We start from the raw sequence: 23,313 nt of genomic DNA, 5'->3' as shown, positions 1-23,313 counted from the left end.
GGCAGATGCTAGAGAGAGAGATGGAGTCGGTGGCTAGGGAACAGATTTTGTGACAGGGAAATTTCTGCTCACCTGGTACTGGATGTCGTACAAGCACTCTGACAATTTAGAGATTGTGGAGGGGTTGAGAGAAGTGGTGGTGAGGTAGAGCTGGGTGTCGTTAGAATCATAGAATGGTTACAGCACAGAAGGAGGCCATTTGGCCCATCGAACCCTTGCCGGCTCTCTGCAAGAGCACCTCAGCTAGTCCCACTCATCTGCCTTTTCCCTGCAGCCCGACAGATTTCTCTCCTTCAGGTACTTATCCAACTCCCTTTTGAAAGCAGTGATTGACTCTGCCTCCACCACCCCTTCAGGCAGTGCATTCTGGATCCTGACAACTTGCTCTGGTTCTCGATCCTTCCACCAATGGGAACAATTTCTCTCTACTCTGTCCAGACCCCTCAGGATTTTGAACACCTCTATGAAATCTTCTCTGCTCTAAGGAGAACAACTCCAGCTTCTCCAGTTAATCCATGTTACTGAAGTCCCACATCCCTGGAATCATTCTCATAAATGCTGCAGCTCCTGACAGACCGCATTGCAGCACGGGAGCTGCGCATGGACTCACTCTGGAGCATCCGCAATGCTGAGGATGTCGTGAATAGCACGTTTAGTCAGTTGGTCACACCGCAGGTATAGGTTACTCAGGCAGATAGGGAATGGATGACGATCAGGCAGAGCAGTGGAAGGAAGGTAGTGCAGGGGTCCGCTGCGGTCATCTCCCTCCAAAACAGATATACCGTTTTGGATACTGTTGGGGGAGATGACTCATCAGGGGAAGGCAGCAGCAGCCAAGTTCATGGCACCATGGATGGCGCTGCTGCACAGGAGAGCAGGAAAAAGAGTGGGCAAGCTTTAGTGATAGGGGATTCTATTGTAAGGGGAATAGATAGGCGTTTCTGCGGCCACAATCGAGACTCCAGGATGGTATGTTGCCTCCCTGGTGCAAGGGTCAAGGATGTATCGGAGTGGCTGCCGGGCATTTTGGAGGGAGAGGGTGAACAGCCAGTTGTCATGGTGCATATAGGTACTAATGATATAGGTAAAAAACGGGATGAGGTCCTACAAGCTGAATTTAGGGAGCTAGGAATTAAATTAAAAGGTGGACTTCAAAGTTGTAATCTCAGGATTGCTACCAGGGCCACATGCTAGTCAGAGTAGAAATAGCAGGATAGTTAAGATGAATAAGTGGCTTGAGGAATGGTGCAAGAGGGAGGGATTCAAATTCCTGGGACATTGGAACCAGTTCTGGGGAAGGTGGGACTAGTACAAACTGGACGGTCTGCACCTGGGCAGGACTGGAACCAATGTCCCAGGGGGAGACAGATGGGAGTAAAATGGAGGCGGAAGCAAAAAGTAGAAAGGAGATAAGGAAAGGTGGAGGGCAGAGAAATCAAAGGCAAAAGTCAAAAGCGGCCACATTACAACATAATTCTAAAAGGACAAAGAGTGTTAAAAAAACAAGCCTGAAGGCTCTGTGTCTCAGTGCGAGGAGCATTCGTAATAAGGTGGATGAATTAACTGCGCAGATAGCTGTTAACGGATATGATGTAATTGGGATTACGGAGACATGGCTCCAGGGTGACCAAGGGTGGGAACTCAACATCCAGGGATAATCAATATTCAGGAAGGATAGACAGAAAGGAAAAGGAGGTGGGGTCGTGTTGCTGGTTAAAAAGGAAATTAACACAATAGTAAGGAAGGACATTAGCTTGGATGATACGGAATCTGTATGGGTGGAGCTGCGGAACACCAAAGGGCAGAATACGCTAGTGGGAGAAGTGTACAGACCACCGAACAGTGGTAGTGAGGTTGGGGATGGCATCAAACAGTGCAATAAAGGTACAGCAGTTATCATGGGTGACTTTAATCTACATATAGATTGGGCTAACCAAACTGGTAGCAATACGGTGGAGGATTTCCTGGAGTGCATGGAGGGATGGTTTTCTAGCCCAATATGTCGAGGAACCAACTAGAGAGCTGGCCATCCTAGACTGGATGTTGTGTAATGAGAGAGGATTAATTAACAGTCTTGTTGTGCGAGACCCCTTGGGGAAGAGTGACCATAATACAGGAGAATTCTTCATTAAGATAGAGAGTGACACAGTTAATTCAGAGACTAGGGTCCTGAACTTAAAGAAAGGTAACTTCGATGGTATGAGACGTGAATTGGCTAGGATAGACTGGCGAATGAAACTTAAAGGGCTGACGGTGGATAGGCAATGGCAGACTTTTAAAGATCACATGGATGAACGTCAACAATTGTACATCCCTGTCTGGTGTAAAAATTAAACGGGGAAGGTGGCTCACCCGTGGCTAACAAGGGAAATTAGAGATAGTGTGAAATTCAAGGAAGAGGCATATAAATTAGCCAGAAAAAGCAGCAAACCTGAGGACTGGGAGAAATTTAGAATTCAGCAGAGGAGGACAAAGTGTTTAATTAGGAGGGGGAAAATAGAGTATGAGAGTAAGCTTGCAGGGAACATAAAAATTGACTGCAAAAGCTTCTATAGATATAGGAAGAGAAAAAGATTAGTGAAGACAAATGTAGGTCCCTTGCAGTCAGAATCAGGTGAAATTATAATGGGGAACAAAGAAATGGCAGATCAATTGAACAAATACTTTGGTTCTGTCTTCACTAAGGAAGACACAAATAACCTTCCGGAAATACTAGGGGACCGAGGGTCTAGCGAGAAGGAGGAACTGAAGGAAATCCTTACTAGTCAAGAAATTGTGTTTGGGAAATTGATAGGATTGAAGGCCGATAAATCCCCAGGGCCTGATAGTCTGCATTCCAGAATACTTAAGGAAGTGGCCCGAGAAATAGTGGACACATTTGGTGGTCATTTTCCAACATTCTATAGACTCAGGATCAGTTGCTATGGATTGGAGGGTAGCTAATGTAAACCAACTTTTTAAAAAAGGAGGGAGAGAGAAAACAGGGGTTAGCTTGACATTGGTAGTGGGGAAAATGTTGGAATCAACTATTAAAGACGTAATAGCAGCGCATTTAAAGCAGTGACAGGATAGGTCCAAGTCATCATGGATTTATGAAAGGGAAATCATGCTTGACAAATCTTCTACAATTTTTTGAGGATGTAACTAGTAGAGTGGATAAGGGAGACCCAGTGGATGTGGTGTATTTGGACTTTCAAAAGGCTTTTGGCAAGGTCCCACACAAGAGATTGGTGTGCAAAATTAAAGCACATGGTATTGGGGGTAAATGTATTGACGTGGATAGAGAACTGGTTGGCAGACAGAAAACAAAGAGTCGGAATAAATGGGTCCTTTTCAGAATGGCAGGCAGTGACTTGTGGGGTACTGCAAGGTTCAGTGCTGGGACCCCAGCTATTTACAATATACATTAATGATTTAGACGAAGGAATTGAATGTAATATCTCCAAGTTTGCAGATGACACTAAGCTGGGTGGCAGTGTGAGTTGTGAGGAGAATGCTAAGAGGCTGCAGGGTGACTTGGACAGGTTAGGTGGGTGGGAAAATGCATGGCAGATGCAGTATAATGTAGATAAATGTGACGTTATCCACTTTGGTGGCAAAAACAGAGAGACAGACTATTATCTGAATGGTGGCAGATTAGGAAAAGGGGAGCTGCAACAAGACCTGGGTGTCATGGAACATCAGTCATTGAAAGTTGGCATACAGGTACAGCAGGCAGTGAAGAAGGCAAATGGCATGTTGGCCTTTATAGCGAGAGGATTTGAGTACAGGAGCAGGGAGGTCTTACTGCAGTTGTACAGGGCCTTGGTGAGACCACACTTTGAATATTGTGTACAGTTTTGGTCTCCTAATCTGAGGAAGGACATTCTTGCTATTGAGGGAATGCAGCGAAGATTCACCAGACTGATTCTCGGGATGGTGGGACTGACCTATCAAGAAAGACTGGATCAACTGGGCTTGTATTCACTGGAATTTAGAAGAATGAAAGGGGATCTCATCGAAACATATAAAATTCTGACGGGATTGGACAGGTTAGATGTAGGAAGAATGTTCCCGACGTTGGGGAAGACCAGAACCAGGGGTCACAGCCTAAGGATAAGGGGTAAGCCATTTAGGACTGAGATGAGGAGAAACTTCTTCACTCAGAGAATTGTGAACCTGTGGAATTCTCTCCCACAGAAAGTTGTTGAGGCCAGTTCATTAGATATATTCAAAGGGGAGTTACATGTGGCCCTTACGACTAAAGGGATCAAGGGGTGTGAAGAGAAAGCGGGAAAGGGATACTGAGGTGAATGATCAGCCATGATCTTATTGAATGGTGGTGCAGGTTCGAAGGGCCGAATGGCCTACTCCTGCACATATTTTCTATGTTCTATGTACATTGCACATACAAGTTCTTTATGTGTTTCTTGGGTTATATCATTAAGTCGCATACTTATCTTATTGACAGTTTGGGCATGAGGCTCTCGGATTTCCTCGATTTGCAGCATTTTTCTGGCGCCCTCGTCCCCAATTTCTGACAACTGCGAAGTCCGATCGTTTTTCTTTCGCAAAAGGGTTCTCAAACGGTGGGCTAAGTCTTGAACATCTTGGTCTATACTGGCTATGTCAAATGTGTTAACAGCTGCCACCCTTGTCGCATACCAATAGTGTGTGTCGGTTGTTGATAGACAATAGATAACATAAAAACCACACAGTCTCATGGTTCATTGTCGGACTATCTCGATCGTATGTTCCATAAGTATCACCTCAGCGTCTAACTGTTGTGACTCTCTCGTCCCCATTTCGCTTAATGCCCATTGTACTTGGTCCTCAATTGGCCCAATTAACTATCCAAATTCATTATATCTTCCCTTTGGCAGCTAAACATTTAACTCCTTTCTCATGATATTTATTGCCTTCGCAAATAATTACTTAATGAAACCCGCGCCCCAAGTCTCACAGTTTGGACTGGGGTAATACAAAAGGTTCCTGTCGCAATGGGACAAGTCAGGTTGGTACCATACTGGTATTCCCGGTGTATGGTGCTGACACAATATTCACCTTCCCTCTTTATACAGATCATACAGGAAAATGCTGTCCTGCAATTACCTTCATGGTGCAATTCCATGTTATCCCATCCATCCGGGTTAATTTTCCGTGTTCATTGTATCCTACTAAATTTTCTCCGGCATGCTTGAGTAATACCCTACTATCTCTAACAGGGTGATGTCAGTCTGTTCCTGTAAATGACACTCGTGCCACCGGGTACACCTGTACCAACCTTCTGACTTGGCACAGAGTCTTAGTAAGTTGATAAGTGGACATTGCTCTAGGTCTTGATCAGTTACCCAGAAAGAGAGCTTTCCCTCTGCAATATGCTGCAGGTTTCCTTGGGCTTGTTCCACTAACCAAGATCCATACATTACTTCGAACCGTTTCGTTGAAGACTATTTGTTCTCCTTCTATAATCTTGTTTACCCCCTTTTAGCATTAAACTAGTTGCAACATATTAATCAGGCCTCACTGCCTCCTGTTATGATTCTCCCCAATAGTCTCGGCATCATTCTTAACAAGATACGATCAAGCCCATCACTCTCCCTGAATTCAGTGCAGGTTATACTGGCTGTTTTCCAAACTCCCTTGCTCATTCTCCTATGTAGCTGCGCTGTTTTAGGCTTGCACCACCCAGGTAGTCCCACTTTGGTCAGATTCAATATTACAGGTGCCACTTTGTGATGCACATCATGGTACAATATCACCTGAGTTGAGATTACCATTAGTCGATTTGTTGGCTCTGGGATGTGTTTATGACAAACAATTCGCTTTTCCCACAAATCTGTTTATTCGTTGGAGAAGGAGCCTTTGGATGAGTCTTTTTTTTAAAAACTACTGATTGTACAACTGCGCTCCCGTCCTTACACCCCTTGATATAATGGGCGGTTACAGCGGTATGATTACCATGCAGCTGTAAATGTACCCCTATCCTATACCCTCGGCCGTTCCCTACTTCTACCATTCACGATATGTCTCTTACTACTCTGAGATTGGCGGGGTTTGCGAGGTATGTCTGTGGACAGGAGGTAGTTCTAAATCTGTGACCCGAGGAGATTCTTCCAGCTCCCGTGTCCTGTCCACTTCCCTTTGGATCATACTGTTTCAAAGGTATTACCCACTGAGTTAAAACAGTTCACAGCTGCCTGTGAAGAGTTAACTTCCTTTGTTTCGAAAGCTGACAAACACAGACACCATCAATCAATGTCGATTTCAGCCTGCAGTCTTTGTCAGTTTAAACTCTCCAGTTAAAAATTTTACTTTTATAAAGTCTCCGTGTTTTTATTCTCAAAATTAACATTCAGTAAAACACCTTTGCACATAATAGTATTTCATCGTTTTCTCCCCAGTTACACATTGGTCAAAATTTAAAAAAAATCATACCAATTATTAATGTGAAATGCCTTATGTCCGGAACTAAAAACTCTCCACACAATTTACATCAACCAGAATTTGATCATGGCCATAATACAAGTCTGGTTTTTAATAGGTTAATTAATCTCAGCAACTCCAATATTAAACTTCCCAATGCCACTTGGAAAAGGGGGAGGAGCCACAGCCAAACATGTTTTCTTAAAACTTTGCTGAAACATCAAAGAAAAACACGAACAGTAAGAAAGAAACATGATCTTCCCTTTTCTCCTTTTGATTCGGTCATAACTAGTTATCCATTATTCCTTAAATCAATTTTCATTTTCTGATCCCTATCATATCTCCTCTAAACCTCCCTTCAATTACTTTAAACCTATGCTCTTTGCTTGTTGACCTCTCCGCCAAGGGAAACAGGACCTTCCTATCACTCTATCTCGGCCCCACCTAATTTTATACACCTCAATAAATTCTCCCCTCAGGCCTCCTCTATTCCAAAGAAAAGAGACCCAGCATCTCTAATCTTTCTGCACAGCCAAATTCTCCAGTCCAGGCAACATTCTTGTCAATCTCCTCTGCACTCTTCAATGCAATCACATTTTTCCTGTAATGTGGTGGCCCAACTAGTTTTCTACAGTTCAAGCATGACGTCTCTGCTGCTGTATTCCATGCCGTGACTAATAAAGGCAAGTATTCCATATGCCTTCTAAACCACCTTACCTACCTAGCCTGCTAGCTTCAGGGGTCGGTGGACCTACACTCCAAGGTCCCTTTGCTCCTCTACACTTTTCAGTGTCGTACCATTTAATGTTTGTTTTATAATCTGCACCATAATCTGTTGCCCCTGTAGATTTTAGCACTTTTTGCTGTTAAATGCCTACAATTCATGGTTTGGATTCCCACTGAACATCTCCTTTTAGAATTGCTTCCTGCTTTTTTTTGTTGAAACGGTCGCCATAGCAACTAACTTCGACCCCTCATTTTTTTGCATTACAAAGAGCCTCTCTCGCTCTACATTTCCACCACATTTGTCAGTCTGTTGCAGTTATAACAGACTTCGGGTGTCCTACCCCCGCTCCCCCCACCCCCCACGTTTCTAATTGATGGGGGCTGCTGGCGGGGGTAGAACACCCGAAGTCTGTTATAACTCTTGTTCCTTTTTGTGTGTCCTGATGGATGCTGTCATCATCACATCTACTACTGTCAGTTTATTTCGTCACTTTCTCAGTCAATAGTCTGGGCCATTTACTTAATTGATAATACGTGTGAGTGACTAAAACGAGGGCTTCCTCCTCCTTTTGTTTCTTTTCCGACTCCAACCATTTTCTTTGTTCAGCGGGTGGGTCGTCTGGTTTCCAATTTTGTTTAATCATTATTTCAATTAGTTTTTAATTTTTGTCTGCTAGGTACCGTGTCAGGGATTCCTGGTCCCCACTCGAGTTTCTCACTTCCCATGGCTATAGGTTATCAGCGGTACGTGCCTGAGTGAGACTAATACTTGTAACCTATTGGTACATCCCTAGGCTTATATTCACTGGAATTTAGAAGAATAAGAGGGGATCTCATAGAAACATATTACAATTCTGATGGGATTGGACAGGTTAGATGCAGTAAGAATGTTCCAGATGTTGGGGAAGTCCAGAACCAGGGGTCACAGTATAAGGATAAGGGGCAAGCCATTTAGGACCGAAATGAGGAGAAACTTCTTCACTCAGAGAATTGTAAACCTGTGAAATTCTATACCACAGAAAGTTGTTGAGGCCAGTTCATTAGATATTTTCAAAAGGGAGTTAGATATGGCCTTTACGGCTAAAGGGATCAAGGGGTATGGAGAGAAAGCAGGAATGGGGTACTGAAGTTGCATGATCAGCCATGATCATATTGAATGGTGGTGCAAGCCCAAAGGGCCAAATGGCCTACTCCTGCACCTATTTTCTATGTTTCTATGTTACTTACTTACTCCTCACGAGTGAGACCATTACTTGCAACCTTATTGGTGGTAAGCGGTACGTCCCTTACTTACCTGCCCTGAGTGAGACTAATACTTGCAACCTTATTGGTTGTCAGCAGTACGTCCCTTACTTACTCCTCATGAGTGAGACTATTACTTGCAATCTTATCAATTATCAATCGCAACGTTACACAGTCACACTTCTACATAACCAATCATAATTGTTTCACCTGAGATCTTCCGCTGACTACTTGAAGTCTCGGCCAGATCTGCAGATTCAGATCTTTCAGGCAGTTGACATCAGACAGATTTCTGCCCTTGTCCTAACTGTGCGTTGTAATTAAAGCATACTCACACCTTTGACATGGCTTCCATCAGCTGGTGTCCGCCGCCTGTTTGAGATCCTGCTCGCAGCGCCAATTGTAGTGGAATTTTTAAAATTAACACTCAACACCAGCTCTGGATTCGAAGATTCAAGTAGTCTTTAATTTCTTGCAAGGGAGAGACAAGTCTGCAGTCAATCGGTTGCTGAGCTGTCCTCAGAACAAAGAAAACACAGGGTTTTTAATACAGTTCCTCAGCCTATAATGGCCAGACATTCAATATATGAGACATACTTTGATTTGAATGGTCAAAACCCTTGTCACTCAAAGTAAAAGGTAGAATCCTGACCACGCCTATCTCCAGTATTTTTCCATAAACCTCACTGTGTCCCAAAAGTTCATTAGCACATTGGAATGTTATCTTATCTCTCTTGCCTTGACCAGATGGAGTTTTTCCATTGTGTCACTTTTGACCCCTTGCCCTGTTTATCTGCCCCTCTGGGTTTCCGGTGGTTCAACAGTTGGGCCTCCTGTAATTGGGCATCCTGTAATTGTCCTCAGGTTACACAGCTTGTAACAATTAATCATTCTGATATGTCATTTCCTTTTAAACACCCTTGTAAATTTGACCACTACAAAAGCCTATGTCAGCTCGTTTTAATTCCGAGATCCATTCTTAATGCTTTAATTATAACAGAGCTCATTAGCCCCACTTCAGCGAAGTCTAACAAGGCAAGGCAGTACGCATCAAATGGTACGACACTGAAAAGTGTACAGGAACAAAGGGCCCTTGGAGTGCAAGTTCACAGATCCCTGAAGGTAGCAGGCCAGGTAGATAAAATTGTTAAGAAGGCATGTGGAATACTTGCCTTTATTAGTCGAGGCATGGAATACAAGAGCAAGGAGGTTATGCTTGAACTGTATAAAACACTGGTCAGGCTGCAGCTGGAGTACTGTGTGCAGTTCTGATCACCACATTACAGGAAAGATGTGATTGCACTGGAACAGGTGCAGAGAAGATTGACAAGAATGTTACCTGGACTGGAGAATTTTGGCTATGAGAAAAGATTGGACATGCTGGGTCTGTTTTTTTCAGAATAGAGGAGGCTGAGGGGAGACCTGATTGAGGTGTATAAAATTATGAGGGGCCTGGATAGAGTGGATAGGAAGGATATGTTTCCCTTGGCGGAGGGGCTCAACAATCAGGCGACACAGATTTAAAGTAATTGGTTGAAGATTTAGAGGAGATATGAGGGCAAATTTCTTCACCCAGAGAGGTAGGGGTCTGGAACTCACTGCCTGAAAGGGTGGTAGAGGCAGAAACCCTCAAGACATTTAAAAAATACTTGGATGTGCACTTAAGTGGCGTAACCTACAGGGCTACGGACCAAGAGCTGGAAAGTGGGATTATGCTGGATAGCTCTTGGTCGGCCGGCGCAGACACGATGGGCAGAATAAAGCTCCCTCTACACTGTCCCATCAAACACTCCCAGGGCAGGTGCGGCACTGATGCTGAGTGAAGTTCCCCTGAAGCCTTGCCCCTTGGGCCCCCGGATTGGTTGGAGGATCCGCCGCGCTCTCTGTCCTCCAGGCACCGCCCACTCACTGTGGCGCTGTGCGGATCACGTGGCTGTGGTCAAACGGAATCGGCTCGTGGCCAGGGTGGGCCACCCGGGACTCTTGGGGGTCGATTTTCCGGCTCGGCCCTGCTTGCATTCGGATGTTAAGCAAACGTCACTCCCCCGCCCGGAGAGCTTCCGGGTCGGGAGAATCACCGCCCGCCACAGAGCCTCGGGTAAAGGCCGCCAGCGCGCAGGCGAGAGCGAGCCGGATGGATGGGGGAGTGGTCGTGTGCTGACCATGCGCGGTGTGGTCGTGTGCTGACCATGCTCGGTGTGGTCGTGTGCTGACCATGTGCGGTGTGGTCGTGTGCTGACCATGTGCGGTCTGTTCGTGTGCTGACCATGTGCGGTGTGGTCGTGTGCTGACCATGTGCGGTGTGGTCGTGTGCTGACCATGTGCGGTGTGGTCGTGTGCTGACCATGTGCGGTGTGGTCGTGTGCTGACCATGCTCGGTGTGTTCGTGTGCTGACCATGCGCGATGTGGTTGTGTGCTGACCATGTGCGGTGTGGTCGTGTGCTGACCATGCTCAGTGTGGTCGTGTGCTGACCATGCTCGGTGTGGTCGTGTGCTGACCATGCGCGTTCTGTTCGTGTGCTGACCATGCGCGATGTGGTTGTGTGCTGACCATGTGCGGTGTGGTCGTGTGCTGACCATGTGCGGTGTGGTCGTGTGCTGACCATGCTCAGTGTGGTCGTGTGCTGACCATGTGCGGTGTGGTCGTGTGCTGACCATGTGCGGTGTGGTCGTGTGCTGACCATGTGCGGTGTGGTCGTGTGCTGACCATGCTCAGTGTGGTCGTGTGCTGACCATGCTCAGTGTGGTCTTGTGCTGACCATGCGCGGTGTGTTCGTGTGCTGACCACGCGCGGTGTGTTCGTGTGCTGACCATGTGCGGTGTGGTCGTGTGCTGACCATGCGCGTTCTGTTCGTGTGTTGACCATGCGCGGTGTGGTCGTGTGCTGACCGTGCGCGGTGTGGTCTTGTGCTGACCACGCGCGGTGTGGTCGTGTGCTGACCATGCGCGGTGTGGTCGTGTGCTGACCATGCGCGTTCTGTTCGTGTGCTGACCATGCGCGGTGTGGTCGTGTGCTGACCATGCGCGATGTGGTTGTGTGCTGACCATGTGCGGTGTGGTCGTGTGCTGACCATGCTCAGTGTGGTCGTGTGCTGACCATGCTCGGTGTGGTCGTGTGCTGACCATGCGCGTTCTGTTCGTGTGCTGACCATGCGCGATGTGGTTGTGTGCTGACCATGTGCGGTGTGGTCGTGTGCTGACCATGTGCGGTGTGGTCGTGTGCTGACCATGCTCAGTGTGGTCGTGTGCTGACCATGTGCGGTGTGGTCGTGTGCTGACCATGTGCGGTGTGGTCGTGTGCTGACCATGTGCGGTGTGGTCGTGTGCTGACCATGCTCAGTGTGGTCGTGTGCTGACCATGCTCAGTGTGGTCTTGTGCTGACCATGCGCGGTGTGTTCGTGTGCTGACCACGCGCGGTGTGTTCGTGTGCTGACCATGTGCGGTGTGGTCGTGTGCTGACCATGCGCGTTCTGTTCGTGTGTTGACCATGCGCGGTGTGGTCGTGTGCTGACCGTGCGCGGTGTGGTCTTGTGCTGACCACGCGCGGTGTGGTCGTGTGCTGACCATGCGCGGTGTGGTCGTGTGCTGACCATGCGCGTTCTGTTCGTGTGCTGACCATGCGCGGTGTGGTCGTGTGCTGACCATGTGCGGTGTGTTCGTGTGCTGACCATGTGCGGTGTGTTCGTGTGCTGACCATGCTCGGTGTGTTCGTGTGCTGACCATGTGCGGTGTGGTCGTGTGCTGACCATGCTCGGTGTGTTCGTGTGCTGACCATGTGCGGTGTGGTCGTGTGCTGACCATGTGCGGTGTGGTCGTGTGCTGACCATGTGCGGTGTGTTCGTGTGCTGACCATGTGCGGTGTGGTCGTGTGCTGACCATGCTCGGTGTGTTCGTGTGCTGACCATGTGCGGTGTGTTCGTGTGCTGACCATGCTCGGTGTGGTCGTGTGCTGACCATGTTCGGTGTGTTCGTGTGCTGACCATGTGCGGTGTGTTCGTGTGCTGACCATGTGCGGTGTGGTCGTGTGCTGACCATGTGCGGTGTGGTCGTGTGCTGACCATGTGCGGTGTGGTCGTGTGCTGACCATGTGCGGTGTGGTCGTGTGCTGACCATGCTCGGTGTGGTCGTGTGCTGACCATGCGCGGTGTGGTCCTGCCAACGACATCTTGTAATCTTGTATTATATTATATAATATATTGCTTTTCTCAAAAAATGTGACACTGAGCCACATATGGTGAAATTAGGGCAGGTGACCAAAAGCTTGGTCAAAGAGGTAGGTTGTAAGGAGCATCTTAAAGGAGGAAAGAGAGGTAGAGAGGCACAGCGGTTTAGGCAGTGAGTTCCAGAGCTTGGGGCCTCGGCAACAGAAGACAAGCCACCAATGGTTGAGTGATTATAATCAGGGATGCTCAAGAGGGCAGAATTAGAGGAGCGCAGACATGGTGGGGCTGGGGGCGGGGCGGGTTGTGGGGCTGGAGGAGATAACAGAGATAGGGAGGGGTTAGCTATGGAAGGAAATGTAAACAAGGATGAGAATCTTGAAATCGAGATGTTGCTTAACTGGGATCCAATGTCGGTCAGCGAGCACAGGGGTGATGGGTGAGCGGGACTTGGTGCGAGTTAGGACACGGGCTGCTGAGTTTTGACTGAGCTCAAGATTATGTCGGGTTGAATGTGGAAGGCCAGCCAGGACTGTGTCGGAATAGTCAAGTCTAGAGATAACCGAGGAATGAATGAGGGTTTCAGCAGAGAATGAGCTGAGGCAAGGGCGGATACCGCCGATGTTATGGAGGTGGAAATAGGCAGTCTTGGTTATGCTGGCGATATGTGGTCGGAGCATTCTGGGAAGATCATCTGCCATTTTCATTGAATGAAAAAGCGCAGGAGGCCATTCGGCCATCATGCCTGTGCTGGCTCTATGGTAGAGCTATCCAGTTTGTTCCACTCCCCTGCTCTTTCCCCATAACTCTGCAAATATTGTCCCTTTAGTATTTATCCAATTCACTTTTGAAAGTTACTATTGAATCTGCTTCCACCACCCTATCAGGCAGTGCATTCCAGATTGCAACAACTCGCTGATTATAAAATGTTTCCTCATGTCGCCTCTGCTTCTTTTGCCAATCACCTGAACTCTGTGTCCTCATGTTACCAAACCTTCTGCCACTGGAAAGTGTTGTGCCTTATTTAGTCTATTAAAACTCTTCATGATTTTGAACACTCTATCAAATCTCCTCTATACCTTTTCTGCTCCAAGGAGAATAACCGCAGCTTCTCCAGTATCTCCACATAACTGAAGTCCCTCATCCTTGGTACCATTCTAGTAAATCTCTTCTGCACCCTCTCTAAGGCATAGACATCCTTCTGAAAGTGTGGTGCCCACAATTGAACACAATGTGTCAGCTGAGGCCTAACCAGTGTTTTATAAAGGTTTAGCATAACCAAACATCAAATGCTGATATTTCTGTGATGGAGTTTAGACGGACGAGGTTTATCCAGTCAGTTGGATGTGAGCTGAAACATGTGCACTTGGAGCGGAGAGCCAGGGACACGCTGTGTAACCGGGCACAGTCACTCTGCACAGCCCACACATCACAAGTTTTCCACTTGGCCCAAAAGGAATATATTAAGTGCAACAATCCATTTGATTTGACTTTAAATAGTTTTGTTTATAAATTTAATCATGCTTCTCTAATTTTATTTATTAACTCAGATTCACGGCCTCATTATATTTTTTCCTCTGAGCCCCTCAACTTCATCTGGCAGTATAATGTTGGCGAGTGGTGATTGATTGCCCTGGGAACCAACAGGAAGAGAGCTCAGAGGCCGGAGGGCCCAGGGAGCAGCGTGTTCTACAACCAATCGCAGTGCTTGAGGGGTGGATCCTGAGTCGGCCTGTCAGGTGAGTCAGTGTGAACCCCTGTTAAACAATTCCCTTGAGAAGGTGATGGTGAGCCGCCTTCTTGAACTGCTGTAGTCCGCGTGGTGAAGGTATTTTCACAGTGCTGTTAGTGAGGGAGTTCCAGGATTTTGACTCAGCGACGATAAAGGAACAGTGATATATTCCCATCAGGATGGTGTCTTGGTGGCTTGGAAGGGAACGTGGAGGTGGTGATGTTCCCATGTGCCTGCTGCCTGTGTCCTTCTAGCTGGTAGAGGTTGTGGGTTTGGCAGCTGCTGTCGAAGAAGCCTTGGGGAGTTGCTGCAGTGCATCTTGTAGATGGTACACACTGCAGCCACGGTGCGCTGGTGGTGGTGGGAGTGAATGTTTAAGGTGGTGGATGGGGTGTCAATGAAGCGGGCTGCTTTGTCCTGGATGTTGAGCTTCTGAGTGTTGCAGCTGCACTCTTCCAGGCAAATGGAGAGTATTCCATCACACTCCTGACTTGTGCCTTGTCGATGGTGGAAAGGCTTTGGGGAGTCAGGAGTTAAGACACTCGCTGCAGATTACCCAGCCTCTGACCTGCTCTTGTAGCCACAGTATTTATGTGGCAGGTCCATAAGGAGATAAGACACAAGAAATAAGAGCAGGAGTTGGCCATTCAGCCCCTCGAGCCTGCTCCGCCAGTCAATAAGATCCTCTGCCTCAACTTCACTTTCCTGCACTGTCCCCATATCCCTTGATTCCTTTTAATATTCAAAAATCTATCAATCTCTGTCTTGAATATACTCAACGACTGAGCCGCCACAGACCTCTAGAATAGAGAATTCCAAAGATTCACCACCCTCTGAGTGAAGACATTTCTTCTCATCGCAGTCCGAAATGGCCGACCCCTTATTCTGAGACTGTGACCCCTGGTTCTAGACTCCCCAGCCAGGGGGGAAACATCCTCCTTGTATCTACCCTGTCAAGTCCTGTAAGAATTGTGTATGTTTCAATGAGATTGCATTTCATCTAAACTCTAGAAAATATAGGCCTAGTCTACTCAATCTCTCCTCAGAGGACAATCCCCCTATCCCAGGAATCAGTCTGGTGAACCTTTGTTGAACTCTCTCTGTGGCAAGTATATCCTTCCTTAGGTAAGGAGACCAAAACTGTACACAATACTCTCGGTGTGGTCTCACCGTGGCTCTATATAATTACAGCAAGACATCTTTGCTCTTATGCTCAAATCCCCGTATAATAAAGGCCAACATATCATTTCCTTTCTTAATTGCTTACTGTACCTACATGTTAACTTTCAGTGATTTGTATGCAAGGACACCCGATCACCAACATTTCCCAATCTCTCACAATTTAAAAAAATACTCCGCTTTTCTATTTTTCCTACTAAAGTGGATAACCTCACATTTCTCCACATTATATTCCACTTGCCATGTTCTTTCCCACTCACGTAGCCTGTCTATATCCCCTTGAAGCCTCTTTGCAGCCTCCTCACAACTACATTCCCACCTAGCTTGTTCATCAGCAAACTTGGATATATTACATTTGGTCCCCTCATCCCAATCATTGATATATATTGTGAATAGCTGAGGCCCCAAGCATTGATCCTTGCGGCACCCCACTAGTTACAGCCTGCCAACCTGAAAATGCTTTTTAATTTGGACCCCAACTCCTGAAACTCTTTCAGCAGAACCTCATTCCTAGTTCTACCTATGTCGTTGGCTCCTACATGGACCACGACAACTGATCCTCCCCTTCCCACTCCAAGTTCTTCTGCAGCCGTGAGGAGATTCTTTAGCCCCGGCACCAGGCAGGCAATACAACCGTCAAAAATCCCGGTCGCGTCTGCAGAGAACAGTATCTATCCCTCTGACTATACTGTCCCCTGCCACAACTACATTCCTTTTCAAAGTGTCCAGGTAACTCTCCCCCTCCTGGATACCCTGCAATATCTGCACCTCAGACTCCAGCTCAACAACTCTGAGCTGAAACTCCTCAAGATGCAGGTACTTCCTGCAAAGGTGTTTGTCTGGGATATCACAATGCTCTCACAAACTCCCACATGCTGCAATTGTGGCACACCACCTGCACTGTCAGCCTTGTATCACCTTGTTCTATTTAATTAAATGTAATTACATTTGTATTTAAGTAACTTAGTTTACAGTTTAGTTCTTTGACTTCTTACTTGATCTGCATTTAATAATGGATAATGACATTAAATATCTACCTGTAACACAAAACACTACAAACAGTGTGGGCAAAAAACTGCAACTCCTTCCCCCTCTTCTCCCAATTCCCACTCTTTCCAAGTTCCCAAATAAACCATTCTGTTTAAGTGCACTCCGTTTAAGACCGCTCTGTGCAGACCACTTAAGGAGTGGTGAGGGAGTCCACAACATGGGGAAATAACCTTCAAATCAGAGCTAGGCCGTTCAGGGTGATGTCAGGAAGCACTTCCTCACACAAATGCTGAGAGGCTGTTTCTCTTGGCTCAGAGTCTAGAACTAGGGGGTCACAGTTTCAGGCTAAGGCCCAGAGATGACCGAGATGAGGAGAAATTTCTTCATTCAGAGGGTAGTGAATCTTTGGAATTCTCTGCCCTAAATGCTCATTGAGTATATTCAGGGCTGAGATCGATAGATTTTTGGACACTAAAGAAATCAAGGGAAAAGGGGATAGGGCGGGAAAGTGGAGCTGAAATACAAGATCAGACTTGATCTTATTGAATGGCGGAGCAGGCTCGAGGGATCGCATGGCCCACTCCTGCTCCTATTTCATATCCTCTTATATTCTTCAAGGATAGTGGAAATCCAGAACTCTGTTCCCAATAAAACTGAGGCTGGGAGATAATTGAAAATTACAAAACTGAGATTGATGGATTCTCCTTAGGCAAGGGTATTAAGGGCGATGGAACCAAGGCAGGTAGACGGAGTTGAAATACTGATCAGCCATGATTTAATTGAATGGCGGAACAGGCTCAAGGGGCCGAATGGCCTTTTCCTGTTCCTATGTTCCTACAGTGATGACATTTGTAAACTCCTTTTACAGGGGATTAGGTGGTGAGGATATGCAGACGGGATTAAACCTGGGTCTGTCCTGTTAATGTGACTCAGTCACACTTGGCGTTACCTTTACCCACTGAGCCATTGGGAGGAGGGATCAGTGACCCTGCTGGAAAATGCATGTATGAGGCCTCGGGTGAGGACAGTGGAATAGCCTGTCGACACTCACTGTCGAGGTTCACACATGGAGATTGGGCACATGGATCACATATTAGAGAGAAACTGGTGAGTGTAGAACTGAACCCAGCCAGAGTCAGCACCTTCAGGGGAGGAGAGGGAGGGGAACCAGTGAGTGCAGAACTGAACCCAGCCAGAGTCAGCACCTTTAGGGGAGGAGAGGGAGGGGATTCAGTGAGTGTAGAACCGAACCCAGCCAGAGTCAGCACCTTCAGGGGTAGAGTGAAGAGAAGGGTAAAATAGTAGCAATTTGTGCAATGTGCCTTGTTCTCTCCCTGGATCTTAAACTACTGAACTCACTCTTCCTCTAAAACTTCAGCTTGGTGGCCCTCAGTCCCAACTCCTTCATTTACCTCCTCTTCTCTCCTCCTCTTTCCCCCTTGGTTGTGTTCCACACTCTGGGCCCTGGGCCTTCCCCGGGGATTCTCTGTATGAACAGGGCGGGATGTGTGTTGAGACAGGATGTCCCAGCTCTCCACCTTTAAAGGGACAAGGAGAGGACCAGCTGGGCTGAATGGCCCTGTTTATGACATCACTGCAGTGCCTAGCAACCAACCTCCCTGAGCTCTGCTCATTATGGGTTGGCAGTGTTTGATGGGACAGTGTAGAGGGAGCTTTACTCTGTATTTAACCCATGCTGTACCTGACTGCAGAGTGCTTCAGGCAGACAATATGATCTCAGAATACCCCATTCCCCAGCACTGACATCTGTCACCTCGATGTGAACATCATTTAACACAAAGATAAGAAAAACGCATCAGTTCCTCCCCCGGACACAGATCCGGAGGGACAGTGAGTGTCCCAAACATTGTTGTACAGTGTGCTCGATAGTTCCTCCCTGGGTCTGAGCCTTTTGGTGATGATTTGAATTTGATGTCCTCGAGTTACTGACTCTCCAACTGGTGGAAATAGTTTTTCCTCATTTACCTGATCAAACTTTGAACACCTCCCTCAGATCTCCAATTACCCTTTGTTCTAATGAAAAGAGCCCCAGTTTCTCCAATCTCCCCTGATAACTAAAGCCTCTCTTCCCTGGTATCGTCTCAGTGAATCTCTCTGCACCCTCTCCATGGCCTCCACATCCTTCCTGGTGTAAGATCCCCAAAACCTGACACAATATTCGAACTGCAGTCCAACCAATGATTTGTACAGGTTTACATGACCTTTGCCCTTTTGTACTCCACAGCCCTATTTATAAAACCTAGGATCCCATGTGTTTTTTAACCACTTTATCAACTTGTCCTCCTACTTTTAAAGATTTGTGTATCTGAACCCCTTGTAGGTTTTAGAGATAACATAAGAACTTAAGAATTAGGAACAGGAGTAGGCCATCTAGCCCCTTGAGCCTGCTCCGCCATTCAATAAGATCATGACTGATCTGGCCGTGGACTCAGCTCCACTTACCCGCCCTCTCCCCGTAACCCTTAATTCCCTTATTGGTTAAAAATCTATCTATCTGTGACTTGAATACATTCAATGAGCTAGCCTCAACTGCTTCCTTGGGCAGAGAATTCCACAGATTCACAACCCTCTGGGAGAAGAAATTCCTTTTCAACTCGGTTTTAAATTGGCTTCCCCGTATTTTGAGGCTGTGCCCCCTAGTTCTAGTCTTCCCGACCAGTGGAAACAACCTCTTTGCCTTTAACATAATATGGCTAAAATACATCTCATGGGATTAAGGGTAATATATTATCTTGGATTGATGATTGGTTAATGGACAGAAAACAGAGTAGGAATAAACGATACTTTTTCATAGAATCATAAAAATGTACAGCACGGAAGGAGGCCATTTTGGCCCATCGTGTCCGCGCCAGCCGACCAAGACCTTTGCTTAAAAAGGGAGAAAGGGATAGACCAAGTAATTACAGGCCAGTCAGCTAACCTCAGTGGTGGGAAAAGTATTGCAAAAAATCCTGACGGAAAGAATAAATCTTCATTTGGAAAGACATGGATTAATCAAGGACAGTCAGCATGGATTTGTTAAGGGAAGGTCGTGCCTGACTAACTTGATTGAATTTTTCAAGGAGGTAACCAGAAGGGTCGATGAGATCAGTGCATATATTGTCGTGCACATGAATTTTAGCAAATCTTTTGATCAGGTCCCACATGGCAGACTGGTTACGAAAGTAAAAGCCCATGGGATCCAAGGTAAAGAGGCAAGTTGGATCCAAAATTGGCTCAGAGGAAGGAAGCAAAGGGTAATGGTTGATGGTTGTTTTTGTGACTGGAAGGCTGTATCCAGTGAGATTCTGCAGGGCTCAGTGCAGGGTCCCTTGCTTTTTATGGTATGTATCAATGACTTAGACTTGAATGTTGGGGATATGATTAAGAAGTTTGCAGATGACACTAAAATAGGCTGTGTAGTTGATAATTAAGAAAGCTGCAGAACAGTGACAAATGGAATTCAATCCGGAGAAGTGCGAGATAATGCATTTGGGGAGGTCTAACAAGACAAAGGAATACACATTAACTGGTACAGCATTGAAAGATGTAGAGGAACAAATGGACCTTGGAGTGCAGGTTCACAGATCCCTGAAGGTAGCAGGCCAGGTAGATAAGGTGATTAAGAAGGCATGTGGAATACTTACCTTTATCAGTCGAGGCCTGGAATACAAGAGGCAAGGACGTATGCTTGAACTGCATAAAACACTGGTTAGGCTGCAGCTGGAGTACTGTATGCAGTTCTGGTCACCATATTACAGGAAAGGGTGCAGAGGAAATTTACCAGATTGTTGCCTGGTCTGTAGAACTTTGGCTATGAGGTAAGATTGGATAGTCTAGGTCTGTTTTCTTTGGGACAGAGCAGGCTGAGGGGAGACCTGATTGAGGTGTATAAGATTATGAGGGGCCTGGATAGAGTGGATAGAAAGGACCTGTGTTCCTTGGCAGAGGGTTCAACAACCAGAGGGCCAGATTTAAAGTAATTGCATGGAAGTATTGAGGGGAAATTTATTTACCCAAAGGGTGGTGGGAGTCTGGAAACATAGAAACATAAAAAATAGGTGCAGGAGTAGGCCATTCGGCCCTTCGAGCCTGCACCAATAAGATCATGGCTGATCATTCACCTCAGTACCCCTTTCCTGCTTTCTCTCCATACCCCTTGATCCCTTTAGCCATAAGGGCCATATCAAACTCCTTCTTGAATATATCTAACGAACTGACATCAACAACTCTATGCGGTAGAGAATTCCACAGGTTCACAATTCTCTGAGTGAAGAAGTTTTTCCTCATCTTGGTCCTAAATGGCTTACCCCTTAGTCTTACTCTGTGACCCCTGATTCTAGACTTCCCCAACATTGGGAACTTTCTTCCTGCATCTAACGGTCAGAATTTTATATGTTTCTATGAGATCCCCCTCTCATTCTTCTAAACTACAGTGAATACGGGCCCAGTCGATCCAGTCTCTTCTCATATGTCAGTCCTGCCATCCCGGGAATCAGTCTGGTGAACCTTCGCTGCACTCCCTCAATAGCAAGAACGTACTTCCTCAGATTAGGAGACCAAAACTGAACACAATATTCTAGGTGTGGCCTCACCAAGGCTCTGTACAACTGCAGTAAGACCTCCCTGCTCCTATACTCAAATCCCCTAGCTATGAAGGCCAACATGCCATTTGCCTTCTTCACCGCCTGCTGTACCTGCATGCCAACGTTCAATGACTGATGTACCATGACACCCAGGTCTCGTTGCACCTCCCCTTTCCCTAATCTGCCCGCCATTCAGATAATAATCTGCCTTCATGTTTTTGCCACCTAAGTGGATAACCTCACATTTATCCACATTATACTGCATCTGCCATGCATTTGCCCACTCACCTAACCTGTCCAAGTCACCCTGCAGCCTCTTAGCATCCTCCTCACAGCTCACACAGCCACCCAGCTTAGTGTCATCTGCAAACTTGGAGATATTACACTCAATTCCTTCATCTAAATCATTGATGTATATTGTAAATAGCTGGGATTCCAGCACTGAGCCCTATGGTACCCCACTAATCACAGCCTGCCATTCTGAAAAGGACCCGATTATCCCGACTTTCTGCTTGCTGTCTGCCAACCAGTTCTCTATCCACGTCAATACATTACCCCCAATATCATGTGCTTTAATTTTGCACACCAATCTCTTGTGTTGGACCTTGTCAAAAGCTTTTTGAAAGTCCAAATACACCACATCCACTGGTTCTCCCTTGTCCACTCTACTAGTTACATCCTCAAAAAATTATAGAAGATTTGTCAAGCATGATTTCCTTTCATAAATCCATGCTGACTTGGACTGATCCTGTCAATCCTTTCCAAATGCGCTGCTATTTCATCTTTAATAATTGATTCCAGCATTTTCCCCACTACCGATGTCAGGCTAACCGGTCTATAATTCCCCGTTTTCTCTCTCCCTCCTTTTTTAAAAATTGGTGTTACATTAGCTACCCTCCAGTCCATAGGAACTGATCCAGAGTCGACAGACTGTTAGAAAACGATCACCAATGCATCCACTATTTCTAAGGCCACTTCTTTAAGTACTCTGGGCTGCAGACTATCAGGCCGTGGGGATTTATCAGCCTTCAATCCCATCAATTTCCCTAACACAATTTCCTGACTAATAATAATTTCCTTCAGTTCCTCCTTCTCGCTAGATCCTCGGTCCCCTAGTATTTTCGGAAGGTTATTCGAGTCTTCCTTCGTGAAGACAGTGCCAAAGTATTTGTTCAATTGGTCCACCATTTCTTTGTTCCCCATTATAAATTCACCTGATTCTGACTGCAAGGGACCTACATTTGTCTTCACTAATCTCTTTCTCTTCACATATCTATAGAAGCTTTTGCAGTCAGTTTTTATGTTCTCAGCAAGCTTCCTCTTATACTCTATTTTCCCCCTCCGAATTAAACACTTTGTCCTCCTCTGCTGGATTCTAAATTTCTCTTAGTCCTCAGGTTTGCTGCTTTTTCTGGCCAATTCATATGCCTCTTCCTTGGACTTAACACTGTCCCTAATTTCCCTTGTTAGCCACGGTTGAGCCACCTTCCCCGTTTTATTTTTACTCCAGACAGGGATATACAATTGTTGAAGTTCATCCATGTGATCTTTAAATGTTTGCCATTGCCTATCCACCACCAACCCTTTAAGTATCATTTGCCAGTCTATTCTAGCCAATTCACGTCTCATACCACCGATGTTACAAGGCATTAGCTAGAATCTAACACCCCTTTCCTTTTCTGCTTCTCTACTGCTTTTACATTTTTACCATTTAATGTACTTTTCCTCACACATTTTGGGACAAAGAAATATCACCTCACATTTATCTCGGTTACATTTCATCTGACATCTACCCACCCTATTTACTAACCTGTGTATTCATACTGAAACTACTTAGTCATTTCACAGTTGGCCATCGTCCCTTTTTTGGTCTCCTCTGGAGATTTTGATCGTGTGCCCCATATATCCAAGCCCAGATCATTTCTCTACATTGAGCAGAGCAATGGTCCCAATACTGACCCTGGGGACACCACTGTTTACATTCCTCCACTCTGAAAAACCTCCATTAACCACTACTCTCTGTTTTCTGCCCTTTACCCAACATCCTCTCCACGCTGCCCCATTCCCTTTAATACCGTGATTTGATCAACAAGCCTCCTGTCCGGCACCTTATCAAACACCCTTTGACAATCCATCTACACAACATCCCCTGCATTTCCTTTCTCACTGCACTGTGTTATTTCCTCAAATAATCCCTGCTGTCTGTCCTGCACTAATCCATTTCACTACCAAATGTTGCAATGTTTGCTCCACCCCACAGGGTTTTTATTGTTGAAAGCCACAACAGAAAG

At 46.3% G+C, this 23,313-nt stretch overlaps 1 protein-coding gene and 1 pseudogene across 1 annotated transcript in view; one reads left to right on the top strand and one right to left on the bottom strand.

The window, feature by feature from the left end:
- The window catches only part of LOC139274094 (putative zinc finger protein 735), a 73,690-nt gene that overhangs the window by 43,959 nt on the left and 6,418 nt on the right, over nucleotides 1–23,313 (bottom strand). The window contains exon 3 of the mRNA XM_070891139.1: nucleotides 8,711–8,891. The gene's annotated coding sequence lies outside the window, so the exon portion shown is untranslated. The remainder of the gene's footprint in view (nucleotides 1–8,710; nucleotides 8,892–23,313) is intronic.
- Nucleotides 13,858–23,313, top strand: part of LOC139274091 (zinc finger protein 585A-like) — a 104,545-nt pseudogene continuing 95,089 nt past the window's right edge.

This window comes from Pristiophorus japonicus, chromosome 9, assembly GCF_044704955.1.
Source record: "Pristiophorus japonicus isolate sPriJap1 chromosome 9, sPriJap1.hap1, whole genome shotgun sequence".
Lineage (NCBI taxonomy): Eukaryota > Metazoa > Chordata > Chondrichthyes > Pristiophoridae > Pristiophorus > Pristiophorus japonicus.
The sequence above is the reverse complement of the archived record's forward strand: the minus strand, read 5'-3'. Positions and strand labels throughout refer to the sequence as shown.